Raw genomic sequence first — 24892 nt, forward strand, 5'->3', positions numbered from 1 at the left:
CAGTAGTGTCGTTTACACATAACGAACCCAGTAGTAGCTCAGCTTACACGTAACACTCCAGTAGTAGCGCCGCTTAAACATAACTCCCCAGTAGTAGCGCTGCTTACACATAATGCCTCAGTAGTAGCGCCGCTTACACATAACTCCCCAGTAGTAGCACCGCTTACACATAATAGATCCAGCAGTAGTGTCGTTTACACATAACGAACCCAGTAGTAGCTCAGCTTACACGTAACACTCCAGTAGTAGCTCAGCTTACACGTAACACTCCAGTAGTAGCTCAGCTTACACGTAACACTCCAGTAGTAGCGCCGCTTAAACATAACTCCCCAGTAGTAGCACCGCTTACACGTAACACCCCAGTAGCTGCGCAGCTTACACGTAAACGCCCCAGTAGTAGCGGCACTTACATGTAACACCCCAGTAGTAGCGCCGCTTACATGTAACGCCCAAGTAGTTGCGCCGCTTACACATAACGCCACAGTAGTAGCGCAGCTTACAAGTAATGCCCCAGTAGTAGCGCAGCTTACAAGTAACGCCCCAGTAGTAGCGCCGCTTACACGTAATGCCACAGTTGCAGTGCAGCTTATATGTAACACCGCAGTAGTAGCGCAGCTTACACATAATGCCCCATAGTAGCGCAGCTTACACGTAACGCCCCAGTAGTAGCGCAGCTTACATGTAACGCCCCAGTAGTAGTGCCACTTACACATAACGCCCCAGTAGGAGCACAGCTTACACATAATAAATCTAGTATTAGCGCCATTTACATGGGTGGTCTTCTGTATGCCGACTGACGGGATCCCGCGCACAGTATACCGGCGCCGGGATCCCGACAGCCGGCATACCAACACTTATTTTCCCTCATGGGGGTCCACGACCCCCCTGGAGGAAGAATAAAATGGTGTGGCGTGTGTAGCGTGGCGAGCGCAGCAAGCCCGCAATGGGCTCATTTGCGCTCGCCACACTGACGGTAAGCCGGCGGTCGGGCTCCTGGCGCGGTATGCTGGTCACCGGGAGCCCGACCGCCGGCATATCGTAGTGAACCCGTTTACACATAATGAACCCAGTAGTAGTGCAGCTTACACGTAACGTCCCAGTAGTAGCGCCGCTTACACATAATGCCCTAACAGTAGCGCCGCTTACACATAACGCCCCAATAGTAGTGCAGCTTACAAGTAACGCCCCAGTAGAAGCGCAGCTTACACATAACGCCCCAATAGTAGTGCAGCTTACAAGTAACGCCCCAGTAGAAGCGCAGCTTACACATAACGCCCCAATAGTAGTGCAGCTTACAAGTAACGCCCCAGTAGTATTGCCGCTTACACATAACGCCCCAATAGTAGTGCAACTTACAAGTAACGCCCCAGTAGAAGCGCAGCTTACAAGTAATGCCCCAGTAGTAGCGCCGCTTACAAGTAACGCCCCAGTAGTAGCGCCGCTTGCACATAACGCCCCAGTAGAAGCACTGCTTACAAGTAACGCCCCAGTAGTGGAGTCGCTTACACGTAATGCCCCAGTAGTAGCGAAACTTACACATAATGAACCCAGTAGTAGGGCAGCTTACAAGTAACGCCCCAGTAGTAGGGCAGCTTACAAGTAACGCCCCAGTAGTAGGGCAGCTTACAAGTAACGCCCCAGTAGTAGGGCAGCTTACAAGTAACGCCCCAGTAGTAGGGCAGCTTACAAGTAACGCCCCAGTAGTAGCACCGCTTATACACAGTGATCCAGTAGTAGTGCAGCTTACACGTAACATCCCAGTAGTAGCGCAGCTTACAAGTAATGCCCCAATAGTAGCGCTGCTTACACATAACGCCTCAGTTGTAATGCCGCTTACACATAACTCCCCAGTAGTAGCGCAGCTTACACGTAACACCTGAGTAGTAGCGCCGCTTACACATAACTCGCCGGTAGTAGCGCCACTTACACATAATAAATCCAACAGTAGCGTCGCTTACACATAACGCCCCAGTATTAGTGCAGCTTACACGTAACACCCCAGTAGTAGCGCTGCTTACACATAATGCCTCAGTAGTAGCGCCGCTTACACATAACTCCCCAGTAGTAGCGCCACTTACACATAATAGATCCAGCAGTAGTGTCGTTTACACATAACGAACCCAGTAGTAGCTCAGCTTACACGTAACACTCCAGTAGTAGCGCCGCTTAAACATAACTCCCCAGTAGTAGCACCGCTTACACGTAACACCCCAGTAGCTGCGCAGCTTACACGTAAACGCCCCAGTAGTAGCGGCACTTACATGTAACACCCCAGTAGTAGCGCCGCTTACATGTAACGCCCAAGTAGTTGCGCCGCTTACACATAACGCCACAGTAGTAGCGCAGCTTACAAGTAATGCCCCAGTAGTAGCGCAGCTTACAAGTAACGCCCCAGTAGTAGCGCAGCTTACAAGTAACGCCCCAGTAGTAGCGCCGCTTACACGTAATGCCCCAGTAGTAGCGCCGCTTACACTTAATGCCACAGTTGCAGTGCAGCTTATATGTAACACCGCAGTAGTAGCGCAGCTTACACATAATGCCCCATAGTAGCGCAGCTTACACGTAACGCCCCAGTAGTAGCGCAGCTTACATGTAACGCCCCAGTAGTAGTGCCACTTACACATAACGCCCCAGTAGGAGCACAGCTTACACATAATAAATCTAGTATTAGCGCCATTTACATGGGTGGTCTTCTGTATGCCGACTGACGGGATCCCGCGCACAGTATACCGGCGCCGGGATCCCGACAGCCGGCATACCAACACTTATTTTCCCTCATGGGGGTCCACGACCCCCCTGGAGGAAGAATAAAATGGTGTGGCGTGTGTAGCGTGGCGAGCGCAGCAAGCCCGCAATGGGCTCATTTGCGCTCGCCACACTGACGGTAAGCCGGCGGTCGGGCTCCTGGCGCGGTATGCTGGTCACCGGGAGCCCGACCGCCGGCATATCGTAGTGAACCCGTTTACACATAATGAACCCAGTAGTAGTGCAGCTTACACGTAATGCCCCAGTAGTAGCACCACGTACACGTAATGCCCCAGTAGTAGCACCGCTTACACATAATGCCCCAGTAATAGCACAGCTTACAAGTAACGCCCTAGTAGTAGGGCAGCTTACAAGTAAGGTCCCAGTAGTAGCGCTGCTTACACGTAGTGACCCAGTAGTAGCGCAACTTAAAGGGTAACACCCCAGTAGTAGCGCCGCTTACACATAATGCCCCAGTAGTAGTGCAGCTTACACGTAACGCCCCAGTAGTAGCGCAGCTTACACAGAATGCCCCAGTAGTAGCGCCGCTTACACGTAATGCCCCAGTAGTAGCGCCGCCTACATGTAACGCCACAGTAATAGCGCAACTTACAAGTAACGCCCCAGTAGTAGCGCCGCTTACAAGTAGTGACCCAGTAGTAGTGCAGCTTACACGTAACACCTCAAGTAGTAGCGCAGCTTGCACATAATAAATCCAGTAGTAGCGCCACTTACACGTAATACCCCAGTAGTAGCGCATCTTACACGTAACACCCCAGTAGTAGCACAGCTTACACGTAGTGACCCAGTAGTAGCGTAGCTTTCACGTAAGGCCCACAGAAGTGCAGTTTATTCACATTCCCCCCTCCCCCGCACACATACATAAATACACACGCATATATACATAAATACATACTGTACACACACACACAGACTTTCTCACTTACTCTCCCTGGCTGGCAGGATCTGGAGCAGCATGTCCTCCTCTGTGGCACTGCAGTCTCCGTGTTCTGTGTAGCTCTGCCCCCTCTGCCTGTGTAGTTCCTCCCCCTCTGCCCGATCAGTCACTGCCACAGGAGGGGGAGAGGAGGCTTTATGCTGCCAGAGCCGCTGCCTGTCATTCAGTGACAGGCGCAGCAGCCGGCAGCAGCAGGGGGACAGGCGCAGAAGCGGGGATGCAGAGCAGGTACATCGCTTCTCCTGCCTGGCGCCTACCTGCTCTGCATCCCTTTGCTGAGCGGGTAGCGGCGGAGCCTGCGCATAACCTTCATAAACCTTCCCATCCAGTTATTTCCCCACTGTACAGTCCACACACATCCTCCGCATAGTTCCTTTCCTTTACTCTCCCTTCCTCCTGATCCCGGCTTATCATTGCTGTGATGTGATATCATGCGGCACGGGATCCGGTCTGAAGATCGACAGTATCTAGGTCGACAATGTTTAGGTCGACCACTATAGGTTGACAGTCACTAGGTCGACATGGATGGAAGGTCGACAGGGTTTCTATGTCGACATGTGCTAGGTCGACAGGTCTAAAGGTCGACATGAGTTTTTCAAAAAAATTTCTTTTTTTGAATTTTTTCATACTTAACGATCCACGCGGACTACGATTGGAACGGTAAAGTGTGCCGAGCGAAGCAGTAGCGGAGCGAAGGCACCATGCCCGAAGCATGGCGAGCGAAGCGAGCCATGCGAGGGGACGCGGTGCACTAATTTGGGATCCCGGTCACTGTACGAAGAAAACGACGCCAAAAAATAAATAAATCCTCATGTCGACCTTTAGACCTTTCGACCTAGCACATGTCGACCTAGAAACCCTGTCGACCTTCCATCCATGTCGACCTAGTGACTGTCAACCTAAACATTGTCGACCTAGATACTGTCGATTTGATGAACCACACCCATACAGCCCACCTAGAACCTTTGCAATGTGGAGGACAACTATGCAATAGATAGCACCTATTCTTGTGTATCCATGCCTATTTCCCTATAGAGTGTAGTCCTGCGAGCAGGGCCCTCCTACCTCTATGACTGTCTGTTATTAGCCAGTTTTGTTTTATCAGTGTGTCCAGCTGTTGTAAAGCGCAACGGAATTTGCTGCTCTATATAAGAAACTGCTAATAAATAAAATAAATAAATAGAATAGCGTTTCATAAACTAAAGTGCGTGGAGATACTAAAGGGACATTAAGGAAACGCTTGAGAATACAGGAAAGTCTTGAGTCTGCCTTTGAAAATGAATTGATCATTGGGGCATACTTACCTACTTTGCTGCCTCCTCCTCCGGGAGGAGGCAGCGTTGTAGGTGCATAGGGGCGTGGCCGGCAGCAGGACAGGCGGTTCGGGGGCGTGGCCGGCAGCAGGATGGGCGGTCCGGGGGCGTTGCATCAGGGTCACGTCATCGTGACTCCACCCCCCGCTGTGCTGTACCGAGAAACTGCATAGTAGGGGGCAGAGCTACGATGGCGCAATTCTGCGCGAATCGCGTCATCGGACCCCCTCGGGCCGCCCACTTGTTCTCTGCTGCGGGCGGCCAAGGTGGAAAGCGGAAGGCTTGCCCACCTTTCCGGGGGGGCCGGGAGGGTCACCCGATTTTCGGGAGCCTACCGGCCATTCCGGGAGGGTAGGCAAGTATGCATTGGGGCTGTCCAAGAAGTTCTCAACTGAGTCCTAACACTTTTACCTTAACATACAGATGTTCCCTACTTTACCGCTGCTCTGAGGCTGCGTGGAAAAAAATGTGTTTTAATCCTATAGAAATGAACGTGTCTGAAATTTTTGCATCCAAATAAAAAGTCAAAATCCCACAGCCGGACAAAATATCTTGAGGCGCGGAGAAAAAAATTGACTGCATACAATTCAACGTCGACACAATATATATCAACATTATAAATGTCATATAAATATGCCACACCCAGATAGACACCGTAACATTGCAACACTGGGTGATAATAATACTACTCATCCCGGGCTAACTAGAATTCAGTCTGGGTACTATAGGGTGGTGTAACCACAAACTCAGGGTCGGTTCTAGGCCTTGTGGCGCCCCGGGCAAAGTATAGGGGCGTGGCTTCAATTGGGGGCGTGGTCAGTTACGCCCCCATTTATGCCCCCTGTAGCGACGCTGAAAGAAAAAATAAAATAAAAAAAGTATACTTACCATCCCCGTTCCTGATCCAGACCGCTGCAGACCTCCTCCGCCGGCGGCGCCGCTATTCTCCTCTCCTCGATCTATGGGAGAGACGTTATTACGTCTCTCCCATAGAACAGCATAGACACTAGAGGTCAATTATGACCCCTAGTGTCTGTGCCACTATGCTGTGCGGTGCGCGATGACGTCATCGCGCACCGCACAGCAAAGGTCCTCTACATGAAGGGAAACTGGACCGTAGCATCTCGTTTCCCTTCATGGAGAGGACCTTTGCTGTGCGGTGCGCGATGACATCATCGCGCACCGCACAACTAAGGTCCTCTCAATGAAGGGAAACTAGACGCTACGCGTCTGGTTCCCTTCAAAGCGGGGGGGCACTGCAGGGGGCACAGTGGCGGATCTTGCCCTGGTGCGAAGGCGGCGCCCCGGGCAAAAGTACCGCTTGCCCGTGGCAAGATCCGCCACTGCACAAACTGATAAAACTACAATTGTAGGTTTTTGGGGGAGAAATGTTCTAAGCAGTGAAAAGTGTGGAGAAGGTAGCCAGAGGAGACGTTGCCCATGGCAACCAATCAGCTGCTCTGTATCCTTTTACAGTATGCAAATTATAAATGTAACTTCAATGCTGATCGGTTGCCATGGGCAACTTCTCCACTGGCTCACTTCTCTACTCTTATCACTGTTTAGTACATGTCCCTTAAATCTTATAGATAGATAATGGATACATTAGCTCAAATCAACTTTTAAAACAAATGTAAATGGTTGATCAGTCTGAGGCCACTTTCCCCTCACTATTTTGGGCTCTCCGCCTCTCTCATGCTCCCATGTGCGGCTGAGTAAACATTTGGGAGATACAGGCTGCCAAACTAGTTCAAAACAGCAGAGACATAAAATGTGATTTACAAAAGTTTGCCATAAAAATTGGGAGGAAACTAACTGGCCGCCAAATGCAGAAATAATCACGCACAGGGCAGTCGTCAGTGTAAACAAAGCTGTTTGATATTAAAGCATTTCTGCATTATAAACTTTAAATCAAATGAATCGTTGGGGAAATAATCAGAGTTTGCTTCGGTGAGTAATGGAACCACCAGGAGGTAAATTGGCGCAAAACACAGGATGCAAAACTCTTTGCTTCCTCCCCAGTATATTCGCTGCCTGTGACCAGGGCCGGTTCAAGGGCGCAGAGCGCCCCGGGCAGAAAAGGGGCGTGGCCTAATACAGGGGGCGTGGTGAGTCACGCCCCCTGTACATTGAAAGCGCCGCTTGAATGCTGAGCGGTGCGCGATGACGTCATCGCGCACCGCACAGCAAAAGGTCCTCTCCACGAAGAGAAACTAGACGCTATGCGTCTAGTTCCCTTCGTGGAGAGGACCTTTGCTGTGCGGTGCGCGATGACGTCATCGCGCACCGCTCAGCAGTTACTCTCCACGAAGGGAAACTAGACGCATTAGCGTCTAGTTCCCTTCACAGGAGGCGCCGAGGACGGGGACGGCAGCGGAGGCGGACGGGGGACACAGCGGGCAGCAGTGGCGGATCTTGCCACGGTGCGGCGCCCTCCGGATGGCGCCAGCGCCCTCCGGAAGGCGGCGCCCCGGGCAAAAGTCCTGCTTGCCCGTGGCAAGAACCGCCATTGCCTGTGACTAGCTGACTGCAGGGTGTAGAGGAGTCTGTATAGCAGGGGTGGGGAACCTTTGGCCATTCAGCTGTTGTTGAACTACACATACCATCATGCCGTGCTATAGGTTTGCTATTTGGCCATGCTAAATCTGTTGCAGGGCATGATGGGATGTGTAGTTCAAAAACAGCTGGAGGGCCGAAAGTTCCCCATCCCTGCTGTATAGGATTATGCACCCTACAAACACACTATACAAACCTCTGACTTACTGCTGTTGAGGTAGGTGGTCTTTTGCTATCTGGGAAACACTCTGCATTTGGCCAGCTGGCGGGAGATAGTAATGGTTACTTGTGTCACGTGTATGACGAGTTTGAATTTGCAAAGATTCAAACTCAGCCAATCGGGAATTAGCAAATTGAAGAGCGGTAGCCAATGAGGAGCAAGTCTGCATAGTATCTCCACCCCTCATAGCACCGATGTTCAGTACCGATGCCCTCAGCATGTGTGGAGATGAATGCAGATATGGCTGCGTATGCAGTGATATGCGCTCATCTCTGAATAAACCCGTGTTCCTAACTGTGTGGTACAATTGTATCAAGCTGCAACAAATGTATCTCTGTGTGTAACGATGTAAGAGCATGCATCACTGTAACACAAAGTGGAGTTTTATTACAATTATGAATGTGGCTATGAATATATAATCAATGTGGTTGTGGGAAATATACACTGCCCCTCTAACTCTGCTTCTCCTATATACAGTACTAGCGGAATATCTGTGCTTCAATACGGAATTTCAAGTCTAATGCCAATCTTTGAAAGGCCGCACCTCCAGACGGACCTTCCCCGGATTGGTGCTGAGGAGAATAATCCGCCTCCTTCTCTACCCCGTCCCACCTCTGATGCTGCCCTGCTCAGTGCTGTAACAGCTGGTGCTGAGGCGAATAATCCGCCTCCTTCTCTGCCCGTCCCGCCTCTGATGCTGCCCTGCTCAGTGCTGTTACTGCTGGTGCTGATGAGAATAATCTGCCTCCTTCTCTGCCCTGTTCCGCCTCTGATGCTGCCCTGCTCAGTGCTGTAACTGCTGGTGCTGAGGAGAATAATCCGCCTCCTTCTCTGCCCCGTCCTGCCTCTGATGCTGCCCTGCTCAGTGCTGTAACTGCTGGTGCTAAGGAGAATAATCCGACTCCTTCTCTGCCCCGTCCCGCCTCTGATGCTGCCCTGCTCAGTGCTGTAACTGCTGGTGCTGAGGAGAATCATCTGCCTCCTTCTCTGCCCCGTCCCACCTCTGATGCTCCCCTGCTCAGTGCTGTAACTGCTGGTGCTGAGGAGAATCATCTGCCTCCTTCTCTGCCCCGTCCCACCTCTGATGCTCCCCTGCTCAGTGCTGTAACTACTGGTGCTGAGGAGAATAATCCGCCTCCTTCTCTGCCCCATCCCGCCTCTGATGCTGCCCTGCTCAGTGCTGTAACTGCTGGTACTGAGGAGAATAATCCGCCTCCTTCTCTGCCCCGTCCCGCCTCTGATGCTGCCTTGCTCAGTGCTGTAACTGCTGGTGCTGAGGAGAATAATCCGCCTCCTTCTCTGCCCCGTCCCACCTCTGATGCTGCCCTGCTCAGTGCTGTAACAGCTGGTGCTGAGGCGAATAATCCGCCTCCTTCTCTGCCCGTCCCGCCTCTGATGCTGCCCTGCTCAGTGCTGTAACTGCTGGTGCTGAGGAGAATAATCCGACTCCTCTGCCCCGTCCCGCCTCTGATGCTGCCCTGCTCAGTGCTGTAACTACTGGTGCTGAGGAGAATAATCCGCCTCCTTCTCTGCCCCATCCCGCCTCTGATGCTGCCCTGCTCAGTGCTGTAACTGCTGGTGCTGAGGAAAATAATCCGCCTCCTTCTCTGCCTCGTCCTGCCTCTAATGCTGCCCTGCTCAGTGCTGTAACTGCTGGTGCTGAGGAGAATAATCTGCCTCCTTCTCTGCCCCGTCCCACCTCTGATGCTGCCCTGTTCAGTGCTGTAACTGCTGGTGCTGAGGAGAATAATCCGCCTCCTTCTCTGCCCTGTCCCGCCTCTGATGCTGCCCTGCTCAGTGCTGTAACTGCTGGTGCTGAGGAGAATAATCTGCCTTCTCTGCCCCGTCCCGCCTCTGATGCTGCCCTGCTCAGTGCTGTAACTGCTGGTGCTGAGGAGAATAATCCGCCTCCTTCTCTTCCCCGTCCCGCCTCTGATGCTGCCCTGCTCAGTGCTGTAACTGCTGGCACTGAGGAGAGTAATCCCCCGCCTTCTCTGCCCCGACCCGCCTCTGATGCTGCCCTGCTCAGTGCTGTAACTGCTGGCGCTGAGGAGAATAATCTGCTGCCTTCTCTGCCCCGTCCTGCCTCTGATGCTGCCCAGCTCAGTGCTGTAACTGCTGGTGCTGAGGAGAATAATTTGCCTCCTTCTCTGCCCTGTCCCGCCTCTGATGCTGCCCTGCTCAGTGCTGTAACTGCTGGTGCTGAGGAGAATAATTTGCCTCCTTCTCTGCCCTGTCCCGCCTCTGATGCTGCCCTGCTCAGTGCTGTAACTGCTGGTGCTGAGGAGAACAATCCGTCTCCTTCTCTGCCCCATCCCGCCTCTGATGCTGCCCTGCTCAGTGCTGTAACTGCTGGCGCTGAGGAGAATAATCCACCTCCTTCTCTGCCTGTCCCACCTCTGATGCTGCCCTGCTCAGTGCTGTAACTGCTGGTGCTGAGGAGAATAATCCGTCTCCTTCTCTGCCCCATCCCGCCTCTGATGCTGCCCTGCTGAGTGCTGTTACTGCTGGTGCTGAGGATAATAATCTGCCGACGTCTCTGCCCCGTCCCGCCTCTGATGCTGCCCTGCTTAGTGCTGTAACTGCTGGTGCTGAGGAGAATAATCCGCCTCCTTCTCTGCCTGTCCCACCTCTGATGCTGCCCTGCTCAGTGCTGTAACTGCTGGCACTGAGGAGAATAATCCGCCTCCTTCTCTGCCCCATCCCGCCTCTGATGCTACCCTGCTCAGTGCTGTAAATGCAGATGCTGAGGAGAATAATCCACCTCCTTCTCTGCTCCGTCCCCCCTCTGATGCTGCCCTGCTCAGTGCTGTAACTAACTGCTGGCGCTGAGGAGAATAATCCGCCTCCTTCTCTGCCCCGTCCCGCCTTTGATGCTGCCCTGCTCAGTGCTGTACATGCTGGTGCTGAGGAGAATAATCAGCCTCCTCCTCTGCCCCGTCCCGCCTCTGATGCTGCCCTGCTCAGTGCTGTAACTGCTGGTGCTGAGAAGAATAATCTGCCTCCTTCTATGCCCCGTCCCACCTCTGATGCTGCCCTGCTCAGTGCTGTAAATGCAGATGCTGAGGAGAATAATCCACCTCCTTCTCTGCTCCGTCCCCCCTCTGATGCTGCCCTGCTCAGTGCTGTAACTAACTGCTGGCGCTGAGGGGAATAATCCGCCTCCTTCTCTGCCCCGTCCCGCCTTTGATGCTGCCCTGCTCAGTGCTGTAACTGCTGGCGCTGAGGAGAATAATCAGCCTCCTTCTCTGCCCTATCCCGCCTCTGAAGCTGCCATGCTCAGTGCTGTAACTGCTGGTGCTGAGGAGAATAATTTGCCTCCTTCTCTGCCCTGTCCCACCTCTGATGCTGCCCTGCTTAGTGCTGTAACTGCTGGTGCTGAGAAGAATAATCTGCCTCCTTCTCTGCCCCGTCCCACCTCTGATGCTGCCCTGCTCAGTGCTGTAACTGCTGGTGCTGAGGAGAATAATTTGCCTCCTCTGCCCTGTCCCACCTCTGATGCTGCCCTGCTCAGTGCTGTAAATGCCGATGCTGAGGAGAATAATCCGCCTCCTTCTCTGCTCCGTCCCACCTCTGATGCTGCCCTGCTCAGTGCTGTAACTGCTGGTGCTGAGGAGAATAATCCGCCCCTTCTCTGCCCCGTCCCGCCTCTGATGCTGCCCTGCTCAGTGCTGTAACTGCTGGTGCTGAGGAGAATAATCCGCCTCCTTCTCTGCCCCATCCCGCCTCTGATGCTGCCCTGCTCAGTACTGTAACTGCTGGCACTGAGGAGAATAATCCGCCGCCTCCTTCTCTGCCCCGTCCCGCCTCTGATGCTGCCCTGCTCAGTGCTGTAACTGCAGATGCTGAGGAGAATAATCCGCCTCCTTCTCTGCTCCGTCCCCCCTCTGATGCTGCCCTGCTCAGTGCTGTAACTGCTGGCGCTGAGGAGAATAATCCGCCTCCTTCTCTGCCCCGTCCCGCCTCTGATGCTGCCCTGCTCAGTGCTGTAACTGCTGGCGCTGAGGAGAATAATCAGCCTCCTTCTCTGCCCCGTCCTGCCTCTGATGCTGCCCTGATCAGTGCTGTAATTGCTGGTGCTGAGGAGAATAATCCACCTCCTTCTCTGCCTGTCCCACCTCTGACGCTGCCCTGCTTAGTGCTGTAACTGCTGGTGCTGAGGAGAATAATCTGCCGCCTCCTTCTCTTCCCCGTCCCGCCTCTGATGCTGCCCTGCTCAGTGCTGTAAATGCCGATGCTGAGGAGAATAATCCGCCTCCTTCTCTGCTCCGTCCCCCCTCTGATGCTGCCCTGCTCAGTGCTGTAACTGCTGGTGCTGAGGAGAATAATCCGCCTCCTTCTCTGCCCTGTCCCACCTCTGATGCTGCCCTGCTCAGTGCTGTAACTGCTGGTGCTGAGGAGAATAATCCAACTCCTTCTCTGCCCTGTCCCACCTCTGATGCTGCCCTGCTCAGTGCTGTAACTGCTGGCGCTGAGGAGAATAATCCGTCTCCTTCTCTGCCCCGTCCCGCCTCTGATGCTGCCCTGCTCAGTGCTGTAACTGCTGGTGCTGAGGCGAATAATCCTCCTCCTTCTCTGCCCCGTCCCGCCTCTGATGCTGCCCTGCTCAGTGCTGTACATGCTGGTGCTGAGAATAATCCGCCTCCTTCTCTGCCCCGTCCCGCCTCTGATGCTGCCCTGCTCAGTGCTCTAACTGCCGATGCTGAGGAGAATAATCCGCCTCCTTCTCTGCCCCGTCCCGCCTCTGATGCTGCCCTGCTCAGTGCTGTAATTGCTGGTGCTGAGGAGAATAATCCCCCGCCTTCTCTGCCCCGTCCCACCTCTGATGCTGCCCTGCTCAGTGCTGTACATGCTGGTGCTGAGGCGAATAATCCTCCTCCTTCTCTGCCCCGTCCCGCCTCTGATGCTGCCCTGCTCAGTGCTGTAACTGCTGGTGCTAAGGAGAATAATCTGCCTCCTTCTCTGCCCCGTCCCGCCTCTGATGCTGCCCTGCTCAGTGCTGTAACTGCTGGTGCTGAGGCGAATAATCCTCCTCCTTCTCTGCCCCGTCCCGCCTCTGATGCTGCCCTGCTCAGTGCTTTACATGCTGGTGCTGAGGAGAATAATCCTCCTTCTCTGCCCCGTCCCGCCTCTGATGCTGCCCTGCTCAGTGCTGTAACTGCTGGTGCTGAGGAGAATAATCCTCCTCCTTCTCTACCCCGTCCAGCCTCTGATGTTGCCCTGCTCAGTGCTGTACATGCTGGTGCTGAGGAGAATAATCCGCCTCCTTCTCTGCCCCGTCCCGCCTCTGATGCTGCCCTGCTCAGTGCTGTAACTGCTGGTGCTGAGGAGAATAATCCGCCTCCTTCTCTGCCCCGTCCCGCCTCTGATGCTGCCCTGCTCAGTGCTGTAACTGCTGGTGCTGAGGAGAATAATCCACCTCCTTCTCTGCCCCGTCCCGCCTCTGATGCTGCCCTGCTCAGTGCTGTAACTGCTGGTGCTGAGTAGAATAATCCGCCTCTTTCTCTGCCCCGTCCCACCTCTGACGCTGCCCTGCTCAGTGCTGTAACTGCTGGCGCTGAGGAGAATAATCCGCCTCCTTCTCTGCCCCGTCCCGCCTCTGATGCTGCCCTGCTCAGTGCTGTAACTGCTGGTGCTGAGGAGAATAATCCTCCTCCTTCTCTACCCCGTCCAGCCTCTGATGTTGCCCTGCTCAGTGCTGTACATGCTGGTGCTGAGGAGAATAATCCGCCTCCTTCTCTGCCCCGTCCCGCCTCTGATGCTGCCCTGCTCAGTGCTGTAAATGCAGATGCTGAGGAGAATAATCCGCCTCCTTCTCTGCCCCGTCCCGCCTCTGATGCTGCCCTGCTCAGTGCTGTAACTGCTGGCGCTGAGGAGAATAATCCGCCTCCTTCTCTGCCCCGTCCCACCTCTGATGCTGCCCTGCTCAGTGCTGTAACTGCTGGTGCTGAGGAGAATAATCCACCTTCTTCTCTGCCCTGTCCCACCTCTGATGCTGCCCTGCTCAGTGCTGTACATGCTGGTGCTGAGGCGAATAATCCTCCTCCTTCTCTGCCCTGTCCCGCCTCTGATGCTGCCCTGCTCAGTGCTGTACATGCTGGTGCTGAGGAGAATAATCTGCCTCCTTCTCTGCCCCGTCCCGCCTCTGATGCTGCCCTGCTCAGTGCTGTAACTGCTGGTGCTGAGGAGAATAATCCGCCTCCTTCTCTGCCCCGTCCCGCCTCTGATGCTGCCCTGCTCAGTGCTGTACATGCTGGTGCCGAGGAGAATAATCCGCCTCCTTCTCTGCCCCGTCCTGCCTCTGATGCTGCCCTGCTCAGTGCTGTAACTGCTGGTGCAGAGGAGAATAATCCGCCTCTTTCTCTGCCCCGTCCCGCCTCTGATGCTTCCCTGCTCAGTGCTGTACATGCTGTTGCTGAGGAGAATAATCCGCCTCCTTCTCTGCCCCGTCCCGCCTCTGATGCTGCCCTGCTCGGTGCTGTAACTGCTGGTGCTGAGGAGAATAATCCGCCTCCTTCTCTGCCCCGTCCCGCCTCTGATGCTTCCCTGCTCAGTGCTGTACATGCTGTTGCTGAGGAGAATAATCCGCCTCCTTCTCTGCCCCGTCCCGCCTCTGATGCTGCCCTGCTCAGTGCTGTAACTGCTGGTGCTGAGGAGAATAATCTGCCTCCTTCTCTGCCCCGTCCCGCCTCTGACGCTGCCCTGCTCAGTGCTGTAACTGCTGGCGCTCAGAATAATCCGCCGCCTCCTTCTCTGCTCCGTCCCCCCTCTGATGCTGCCCTGCTCAGTGCTGTACATGCTGTTGCTGAGGAGAATAATCCGCCTCCTTCTTGCCCCATCCCGCCTCTGATGCTGCCCTGCTCAGTGCTGTAACTGCTGGCGCTGAGGAGAATAATCCACCTCCTTCTCTGCCTGTCCCACCTCTGATGCTGCCCTGCTCAGTGCTGTAACTGCTGGCACTGAGGAGAATAATCCGCCGCCTCCTTCTCTGCCCCGTCCCGCCTCTGATGCTGCCCTGCTCAGTGCTGTAACTGCTGGCGCTGAGGAGAATAATCCGCCTCCTTCTCTGCCCCGTCCTGCCTCTGATGCTGCCCTGCTCAGTGCTGTAACTGCTGGTGCTGAGGAGAATAATCCACCTTCTTCTCTGCCCTGTCCCACCTCTGATGCTGCCCTGCTCAGTGCTGTACATGCTGGTGCTGAGGCGAATAATCCTCCTCCTTCTCTGCCCTGTCCCGCCTCTGATGCTGCCCTGCTCAGTGCTGTACATGCTGGTGCTGAGGAGAATAATCTGCCTCCTTCTCTGCCCCGTCCCGCCTCTGATGCTGCCCTGCTCAGTGCTGTAACTGCTGGTGCTGAGGAGAATAATCCGCCTCCTTCTCTGCCCCGTCCCGCCTCTGATGCTGCCCTGCTCAGTGCTGTACATGCTGTTGCTGAGGAGAATAATCCGCCTCCTTCTTGCCCCATCCCGCCTCTGATACTGCCCTGCTCAGTGCTGTAACTGCTGGTGCTGAGGAGAATAATCCGCCTCCTTCTCTGCCCCGTCCTGCCTCTGATGCTGCCCTGCTCAGTGCTGTAACTGCTGGTGCAGAGGAGAATAATCCGCCTCTTTCTCTGCCCCGTCCCACCTCTGACGCTGCCCTGCTCAGTGCTGTAACTGCTGGCGCTCAGAATAATCCGCCGCCTCCTTCTCTGCCCCGTCCCGCCTCTGATGCTGCCCTGCTCAGTGCTGTAAATGCTGATGCTGAGGAGAATAAAACGCCTCCTTCTCTGCTCCGTCCCCCCTCTGATGCTGCCCTGCTCAGTGCTGTACATGCTGTTGCTGAGGAGAATAATCCGCCTCCTTCTTGCCCCATCCCGCCTCTGATGCTGCCCTGCTCAGTGCTGTAACTGCTGGTGCTGAGGAGAATAATCCGCCTCCTTCTCTGCCCCGTCCCGCCTCTGATGCTGCCCTGCTCAGTGCTGTAACTGCTGGTGCTGAGGAGAATAATCCACCTCCTTCTCTGCCCCGTCCCGCCTCTGATGCTGCCCTGCTCAGTGCTGTAACTGCTGGTGCTGAGGAGAATAATCCGCCTCCTTCTCTGCCCCGTCCCGCCTCTGATGCTGCCCTGCTCAGTGCTGTAACTGCTGGTGCTGAGGAGAATAATCCGCCTCCTTCTCTGCCCCGTCCTGCCTCTGATGCTGCCCTGCTCAGTGCTGTAACTGCCAGGGACGTGCAGTCAGGGGAGGCAGTGCCTCCCCTGTCATTAATGATTAATTTAATACTAAGAAGATACTTATGACACATATTCTGTGTCATAAGTATCTGCTTTAGCCTTTATATTGTTTTATTAATTTTTACATAATAAATATAGTTTTAAATGTGTGTCGGAGGCACCGTTCTCGGTGCCTCCGCTGTCTATGTTAAAGGGCCGGTAGCAAGGGGGTGGGGCCAAGCATTGGGCAGTGAAAGCCCATTAAAAAACACAGCAAAAGCGGCACTTACCAGAAGTGCCTCTGTGACAGGGGAGTGCTTTCAGTCCGTATGAAAGCACTCCCCTGTCACTAACACTGATGTGATTGGGCAGATTCCAGAGGGGGGCGGGGGGAAGACACCCTCCGACGGTGTAGGATTTTTTTTCTTAATTATTTTTGTTTCCCGCCCACTACCCCCTGCCCCGCCTGTCCCCTAGTAACGCGGTCCAGTCAGCGGGGAAGGAGGGTCCGCAATCCGCTCACCTCTGTCGGCTCTGGCTTCCTGAAACGCTGCGGTGCACTGACTTTCAGACACACTGCGGTGTGTCCACATGGAGCAGGTTAGGTAGCGGTTGCGGGTGTGTGTGTGTGTTTGCGGCGGCTGCTGGCTGCGATATACGGGGGGAGGGTTGTGTGCGGCAGCGGTGGCTAATAAGTAAATCCTAATTAAGTGCTACATCTCTGGACAGATTGTAAGAGAGATGCTCCGCACTACACTGTGATCATCTTTACTGTTTGCAACCAGGCAACGGCAATGTTTTACTGGCGAGGACTTTGTGCATCATTAGTGTGAGGGGCTAGTAGCAATACCTCCTGATGGCTACCAGGGTGCAAATGCTAGCTGGGGGGGGGGGGAGGGGTTGCTGTGGCTGCTGGCCGGGATTTGGGGGGGGACGGGACCTTTGTAATGGACTGAGCTCACCCATGCTGTACTCAAGGGACCCAAGGCTCAGAGCTGTACTGCATATGTTGTATGCTGTACTGCCGGCAGGGGATGCAGTCAAGATCCCGCTGGACGGAATCCCGGTGGTTGGAATACCAACACCGGGATCCCGACTAGCACAATCCCGACATATTCTCCCTCTGTGGGTGTCCACGACACCCATAGAGGGAGAATAAATTAGTGTGCCAGGTGTAGCAAGGCACCGTGCCGCAGCGTGACGAGCACAGCGAGCCCGCAAGGGGCTGCGTTCCGCTCGCCCCCCTGTCGGGATTGTGTCAGTCGGGATCCCAGTGTCGGTATTCTGACCGCCGGGATCCCGTCTGACTGTATCTCGTACTGATCCCACCGGCAGAATGGGCTCACCCTAGTATCACCCTCTCCCTGTCACCCCCTACTGTCACTCTCTCCCTGGCATCTCCCTCTCCCTGTCGCCCTCTACTGTCATCCACTGCTGTCACTCTCTCCCTGGCATCACCCTCTGCCTGGCATCACCCTCTCCCTGTCACCCTCTACTGTCACTCTCTCCCTGGCATCACCCTCTCCCTGTCACCCCCTACTGTCACTCTCTCCCTGGCATCTCCCTCTCCCTGTCGCCCTCTACTGTCATCCACTGCTGTCACTCTCTCCCTGGCATCACCCTCTCCCTGGCATCACCCTCTCCCTGTCACCCACTGCTGTCACTCTCTCCCTGGCATCACCCTCTACTGTCATCCACTGCTGTCACTCTCTCCCTGGCATCACCCTCTCCCTTTCACCCTCTACTGTCATCCACTGCTGTCACTCTCTCCCTGGCATCACCCTCTACTGTCACCCACTGCTGTCACTCTCTCCCTGGCATCACCCTCTCCCTGGCATCACCCTCTACTGTCACCCACTGCTGTCACCCTCTCCCTGGCATCACCCTCTACTGTCACCCACTGCTGTCACTCTCTCCCTGGCATCACCCTCTACTGTCACCCACTGCTGTCACTCTCTCCCTGGCATCACCCTCTACTGTCACCCACTGCTGTCACTCTCTCTCTGGCATCACCCTCTACTGTCACCCACTGCTGTCACTCTCTCCCTGGCATCACCCTCTCCCTGGCATCACCCTCTACTGTCATCCACTGCTGTCACCATCTCCCTGGCGTCAAACTCTCTATGTCACCCACATGTGGCGCAGACTGCTTTCACCTTCCCTGTCAGCAGCCCCCTGGCATCACACTCACCCTGCCGTCACTGACTGCTGTCACCTTCTCCCTGTCACTCTCTTCCTGTCACCAGCTCCCTGTCACCAGCTCCCTGTCACTAGCTCCCTGGCATCACACTCACCCTGGCGCCACTCACTGCTGTCACTTTCTCCCTGTCATTTTCCTGTTAGCCGCTCCTGGCATCACCCTCACCCTGGCGTCACCCACTGCTGTCACCTTCTCCCGGTCACCCTTTTCCTGTCACCAGCTACCTGGCATCACCCTCACTCTGGCGTCACCCACTGCTGTCACCTTCTCCCTGTCACCTACTTCCTATCACAAGCTCCCTGGCGTCACCCTCTCGCTATCACCCTCTCCATGGCATCACCCACTGCCTCTCCCTGGCATTTCTCAGTCACCCTCTCCTTGGTGTCACCCACTGCTGTCACCCTCTCCCTATCACCCACTGCCTTTCTCCATCACCCTTTACCTGTCACCCTCTCCCTGTCACCCACTGCATCTCACCTGCATCACTGTCTCCCCATCACCATCTCTATCATGTCACCCTCTGCCTTTCCAAGGTATCACCCTCTCCTTGTCATACGACCACACACCTTGTTGTGAGTCCTCACCCTCATTGCGAGACCACACACACTTTTCTGGTAGCACGTGTACCTTCGGCGCAGGCATCGACTTGGGGGCAGTAGTAGGCATCGGCAGAACATGGTGGACATTATGGCTACAGTGCCTCACCAGCCACTGACCTCACCGCACGCCACTGGTAACTGCTGGTGCTGAGGAGAATAATCCGCCGCCTTCTCTGCCCCGTCCCGCCTCTAATGCTGCCCTGCTCAGTGCTGTAACTGCTGGTGCTGAGCAGAATAATCCGCCTCCTTCTCTGCCCCGTCCCGCCTCTGATGCTGCCCTGCTCAGTGCTGTACATGCTGGTGCTGAGGAGAATAATCCGCCTCCTTCTCTGCCCCGTCCCGCCTCTGATGCTGCCCTGCTCAGTGCTGTAACTGCTGGTGCTGAGGAGAATAATCCGCCCCTTCTCTGCCCCGTCCCGCCTCTGATGCTGCCCTGCTCAGTGCTGTAACTGCTGGTGCTGAGGAGAATAATCCGCCCCTTCTCTGCCCCGTCCCGCCTCTGATGCTGCCCTGCTCAGTGCTGTAACTGCTGGTGCTGAGGAGAATAATCCGCCCCTTCTCTGCCCCGTCCCGCCTCTGATGCTGCCCTGCTCAGTGCTGTAACTGCTGGTGCTGAGGAGAATAATCCACCTCCTTCTCTGCCCCGTCCCGCCTCTGATGCTGCCCTGCTCAGTGCTGTAACTGCTGGTGCTGAGGAGAATAATCCGCCTCCTTCTCTGCCCTGTCTCACCTCTTGTGCTGCCCTGCTCAGTGCTGTAACTGCTGGTGCTGAGGAGAATAATCCGCCTCCTTCTCTGCCCCGTCCCGCCTCTGATGCTGCCCTGCTCAGTGCTGTAACTGCTGGTGCTGAGGAGAATAATCCGCCCCTTCTCTGCCCCGTCCCGCCTCTGATGCTGCCCTGCTCAGTGCTGTAACTGCTGGTGCTGAGGAGAATAATCCACCTCCTTCTCTGCCCCGTCCCGCCTCTGATGCTGCCCTGCTCAGTGCTGTAACTGCTGGTGCTGAGGAGAATAATCCGCCTCCTTCTCTGCCCTGTCTCACCTCTTGTGCTGCCCTGCTCAGTGCTGTAACTGCTGGTGCTGAGGAGAATAATCCGCCTCCTTCTCTGCCCCGTCCCGCCTCTGATGCTGCCCTGCTCAGTGCTGTAACTGCTGGTGCTGAGGAGAATAATCTGTCTCCTTCTCTGCCCCGTCCTGCCTCTGATGCTGCCCTGCTCAGTGCTGTACATGCTGGTGCTGAGGAGAATAATCCGCCTCCTTCTCTGCCCCGTCCCGCCTCTGATACTGCCCTGCTCAGTGCTGTACATGCTGGTGCTGAGGAGAATAATCCGCCTCCTTCTCTGCCCCGTCCCGCCTCTGATACTGCCCTTCTCAGTGCTGTACATGCTGGTGCTGAGGAGAATAATCCGCCTCCTTCTCTGCCCCGTCCCGCCTCTGATACTGCCCTGCTCAGTGCTGTACATGCTGGTGCTGAGGAGAATAATCCGCCTCCTTCTCTGCCCCGTCCCGCCTCTGATACTGCCCTTCTCAGTGCTGTACATGCTGGTGCTGAGGAGAATAATCCGCCTCCTTCTCTGCCCCGTCCCGCCTCTGATGCTGCCCTGCTCAGTGCTGTAACTGCTGGTGCTGAGGAGAATAATCCGCCTCCTTCTCTGCCCCGTCCTGCCTCTGATGCTGCCCTGCTCAGTGCTGTAACTGCTGGTGCTGAGGAGAATAATCCGCCTCCTTCTCTGCCCCGTCCCGCCTCTGATACTGCCCTGCTCAGTGCTGTAAATGCTGGTGCTGAGGAGAATAATCCTCCTTCTCTGCCCCGTCCCGCCTCTGATGCTGCCCTGCTCAGTGCTGTAACTGCTGGTGCTGAGGAGAATAATCCGCCTCCTTCTCTGCCCCGTCCCGCCTCTGATACTGCCCTGCTCAGTGCTGTAAATGCTGGTGCTGAGGAGAATAATCCTCCTTCTCTGCCCCGTCCCGCCTCTGATGCTGCCCTGCTCAGTGCTGTAACTGCTGGTGCTGAGGAGAATAATCCAACTCCTTCTCTGCCCCGTCCCGCCTCTGATGCTTCCCTGCTCAGTGCTGTAACTGCTGGTGCTGAGGAGAATAATCCGCCACCTTCTCTGCCCTGTCCCGCATCTGATGCTGCCCTGCTCAGTGCTGTAACTGCTGGTGCTGAGGAGAATAATCCACCTCCTTCTCTGCCCCGTCCCTCCTCTGATACTGCCCTGCTCAGTGCTGTACATGCTGGTGCTGAGGAGAATAATCCGCCTCCTTCTCTGCCCCGTCCCGCCTCTGATGCTGCCCTGCTCAGTGCTGTACATGCTGGTGCTGAGGATAATAATCCGCCTCCTTCTCTGCCCCATCCCGCCTCTGATGCTACCCTGCTCAGTGCTGTAAATGCTGGGACGACAGGCAGTGGCGGATCCGGGGGGGGGGGCACTCAGGCCCGTGCCCCCCTGTCATTTGTGGCCCCATCCGTCCCCCCCCCCCCCGCTTGTGTCACTGAGACACGCTGCCGCTCAGTCCAGCGGCAGCGTGTCTCAGCTGTCAGGAGGGGAGCGCGGCTATCTGGCGGCGTGTTGCGGACTTCAAACCAGCCGCCGGTTCGTGAGCCAATCAGAGCTCGCGGACCGACAGCCAATCAGTAGCCGCCGGTCCGCGAGCTCTGATTGGCTCACGAACTGGCGGCTAGTTTGAAGTCCTACACACCGCCAGACATAGCCGCGCTCTCCTCCTGACACCCTCAGAGCCGGCAGAGAAGCAGCAGCAGCGGTAAGCAGCTGCAGAACTGCTGTGGGGGCATTTGTATAGTATACCTGCTGTGGGGGCATTTGTATTCCTGGCACTGTGAGGGCAATTGTATACCTGGCACTATGGGGGCAATTGTTTACCTGGCACTGTGAGGGCAATTGTTTACCTGGCACTGTGGGGGCATTTGTATACCTGACACTGTGGGGGCATTTTTGGATCTGGCACTGTAGGGGCACTTTTGGATCTGGCACTGTGGGGGCATTTTTGGATCTGGCACTGTGGGGGCATTTTTGGATCTGGCACTGTGGGGGCATTTTTGGATCTGGCACTGTGGGGGCATTTGTGGATCTGGCACTGTGGGGGCAATTGTGGATCTGGCACTGTGGGTGCAATTGTGGATTTGGCACTGCACTATTGGGGGCATATGTCTGTGTATCACGTCTCATTTTAATTGGCCACACTCACTAAATGGCTGCGGGCATTACTACAGGCAACATTACTACTGGGGGCAATACGGGCATTGCATAAGGGGCACCACTACTATGGGTCTATATAAGGGGCACTACCAGTACAGTGGACATTGCATAATGAGCGCTACAACTGTGGGCATTGTATAAGAAGCGCCACCTCACATGCACCGAAGCCGCACGCAAATGTACTTCCCCTTCCATGGTGCCCCCCCTATCATTTTCTCCTGGATCCGCCCCTGACGACAGGCCGAACTCCGCCCGCTGTATGATAAATATGTAAGGTTTGCAGGGATAGGCTGACTCTATCCCAAAGGGCCCTAGGTCTCCTTGCTTAGCTTCTCGCTCTCCTTAGGGCTCCTCCCTTGAGGTAATAAAGTAATAATTTTCGCACAACACTTAAGGGGATCCGGTCTCAAAGTCGACAGTAACTAGGTCGACAATGTCTAGGTCGACCACTATTGGTCGACAGTAACTAGGTCGACAGGGTGTCTAGGTCGACAGGGTCTTTAGGGCGACATGTTCTAGGTCGACAGGTCAAAAGGTCGACATGAGTTTTTCACAATTTTTTTCTTTTTTTGAACCTTTTTATACTTAACGATCCACATGGACTACGATTGGAACGGTAATCTGTGCCGAGCGAGGGGACTCGGTGCACTAATTGGGGTTCCCGGTCACTCTACGAAGAAAACGACACCAAAAAAATATAAAAAAACTCATGTCGACCTTTTGACCTGTCGACCTAGAACATGTCGACCTAAAGACCCTGTCAACCTAGACACCCTGTCGACCTAGTTACTGTCGACTTTCAATACCACACCCACACTTAAGGTCACTGGGAGAGCTGCTGGTGCCCTTTACACAGCAGATAAGCAGTTGCTGACTATCAAGCTTTCCTTTAATCCATTTAAGAGTCAAAATATCTCTCTCTCCTTTCCTCCTATTGCTCTCTGAGAGGTTCAAGTGACAGGTTACCCTCTGATAATTGAGACACTATCCTCTCCTGACTGGAAATAGGTTGATTAAGTACTTATATCTGAAATCTTTATATATAAAAGGCAAATACCACTGACTCATCACGAAATCCCCTGAACCATAAGGCTGGACTTCCTTGCCAGTGGCAGTTGCAGAGCAGTCCATTACTTAAATAGGGGAGCCACACCCAGCAATGTTTGACAGTGTTTAGGGGTGGCAGTTGATGTGGCTCCTTTATTTGAATAATGGAGTGCTCTGCAACTGCGACAGGCAAGGAAGTCTGGGAAAAGAGCATTGTGTCCTCCCCCCTCCGCGACTTGGTATCGCCGGCATCATGTATTCTTTATAGCCCCGGCTGGGTGGGCTATTTTAACTTTCCTCTGTGGTGGGGGGGAGGATTATTTCACCCCTTTTAACTCCTTTGTGGGTTAATTTTTTAAAAATCCCTTCTTGGTGGGTGCCTATGTCACAAAAGCAAGCTACTGTCCATATTTCAATGGTTCAGGAAATTTTGTGATGAGCCAGTGGTATCTGCATTTTATATATACAGATATAAGAATGGACGGATTATGGGCCTAATTCAGTAAGGATTGCACATTGTAATCCTCCTGAATACATGCTGGAGGCCACCCATCGCAGCGTAAGAGACCCGCCGCCATCTTTCCGATCCCAGCGGATGCATGTGACATCACGCAGCCGCCATGATCACGCCCACGCCATGATCGCGCCCACGCCACGACCCCCGTTTCACAACGATGCCCCCGTTTGCCCACCTCCGCCCTCGCAAGTCTCTGTCTCCGCCTAGGAAATGGAGCGTTGCCGCCCCCCTGCCCCGCGACCTTCTCTGCCTGATTGACAGGCAGAGACGATCATATTTTCTGCAGCCCCCCAGCAGAAAATTTGGGTGCATGCGCAAAACGGGCAGTGCGCATGCGTCCGCATCTTTTTATCAATTTTTGCGGTTGGATCGCGTTTTGCGATCCAACCTGAATTAGGCCCTTTGTTAGTATGTGTATATAAGTGCCTAAATGGCCGTCTTACTTCTTTATGTGAAGGGTTAACATCTATAATTAATAATTATTGGGCAGTGATGGCTATAAAATGTAATAACGGGGAAGGAACCTAGACATAATATAATAAAGCATGGAATGTTTTATTGTGTGACTGGCGCAGCTGATGAATTATCTATAGGCCGGAAAAGCACAAAGCCTCCTGGTTTATAATGATAGAGGAATTTTGGTGACATTGATGACATCTGTGGAGCTGAACCTGAGGATCAGAATAATGTATTTTATTATATCTTTCAATTTCTGTGGATTGTCCGTGAGCCGTGTCCGCCTTTTAAGCACTGTGCATGTGACGAGAGCCCTCCCTCTGACGATTTTGTTGTGACGAAACGCGTTAAGGAGGGCCCTCGTGACGTGATACGCTCCTGGGGATCCTTGCATTGCATCCGGAGCTGGTGGGGTCTGACTTGCAGTATAGTGGGGTCCCTTGTCGTGGGCTGCAGGCTTAAATGCATTGATCAATACATGAACTCAAGCTCCACTGTTTATTGTTAGTTAATACATTGCACTTTGACATGATATGGTTTGGGGAATCGTATATTCAGCTCTGTGCCATTCATCTGTTCGCAAGTAATCAGAAATGCCCTCATTGCACTCACCCTATATTAGACCTTTCCCCCAACCTCCTTCTTCAGGCACCAGTGGTGGCAGAGTCACATTACTGACTCCAGCATCCCGATGGTAGGGATGTATCTAGCATCCCGGTTGTCGGGATGGCGGAAGTCATGTGACCGACGCCGGTATCCCGACACCACTTGTGAGTCCAGTGCCAGATGACCAACAGCCGATATCCCAATGGTGGGTTTTGGGGTTCCGGGTTAGGGCCCGGAGGAGGGGGGGGGGGGAGAGTTAGGGT

Source organism: Pseudophryne corroboree, chromosome 10 (assembly GCF_028390025.1).
Source record: "Pseudophryne corroboree isolate aPseCor3 chromosome 10, aPseCor3.hap2, whole genome shotgun sequence".
Taxonomy (NCBI): domain Eukaryota; kingdom Metazoa; phylum Chordata; class Amphibia; order Anura; family Myobatrachidae; genus Pseudophryne; species Pseudophryne corroboree.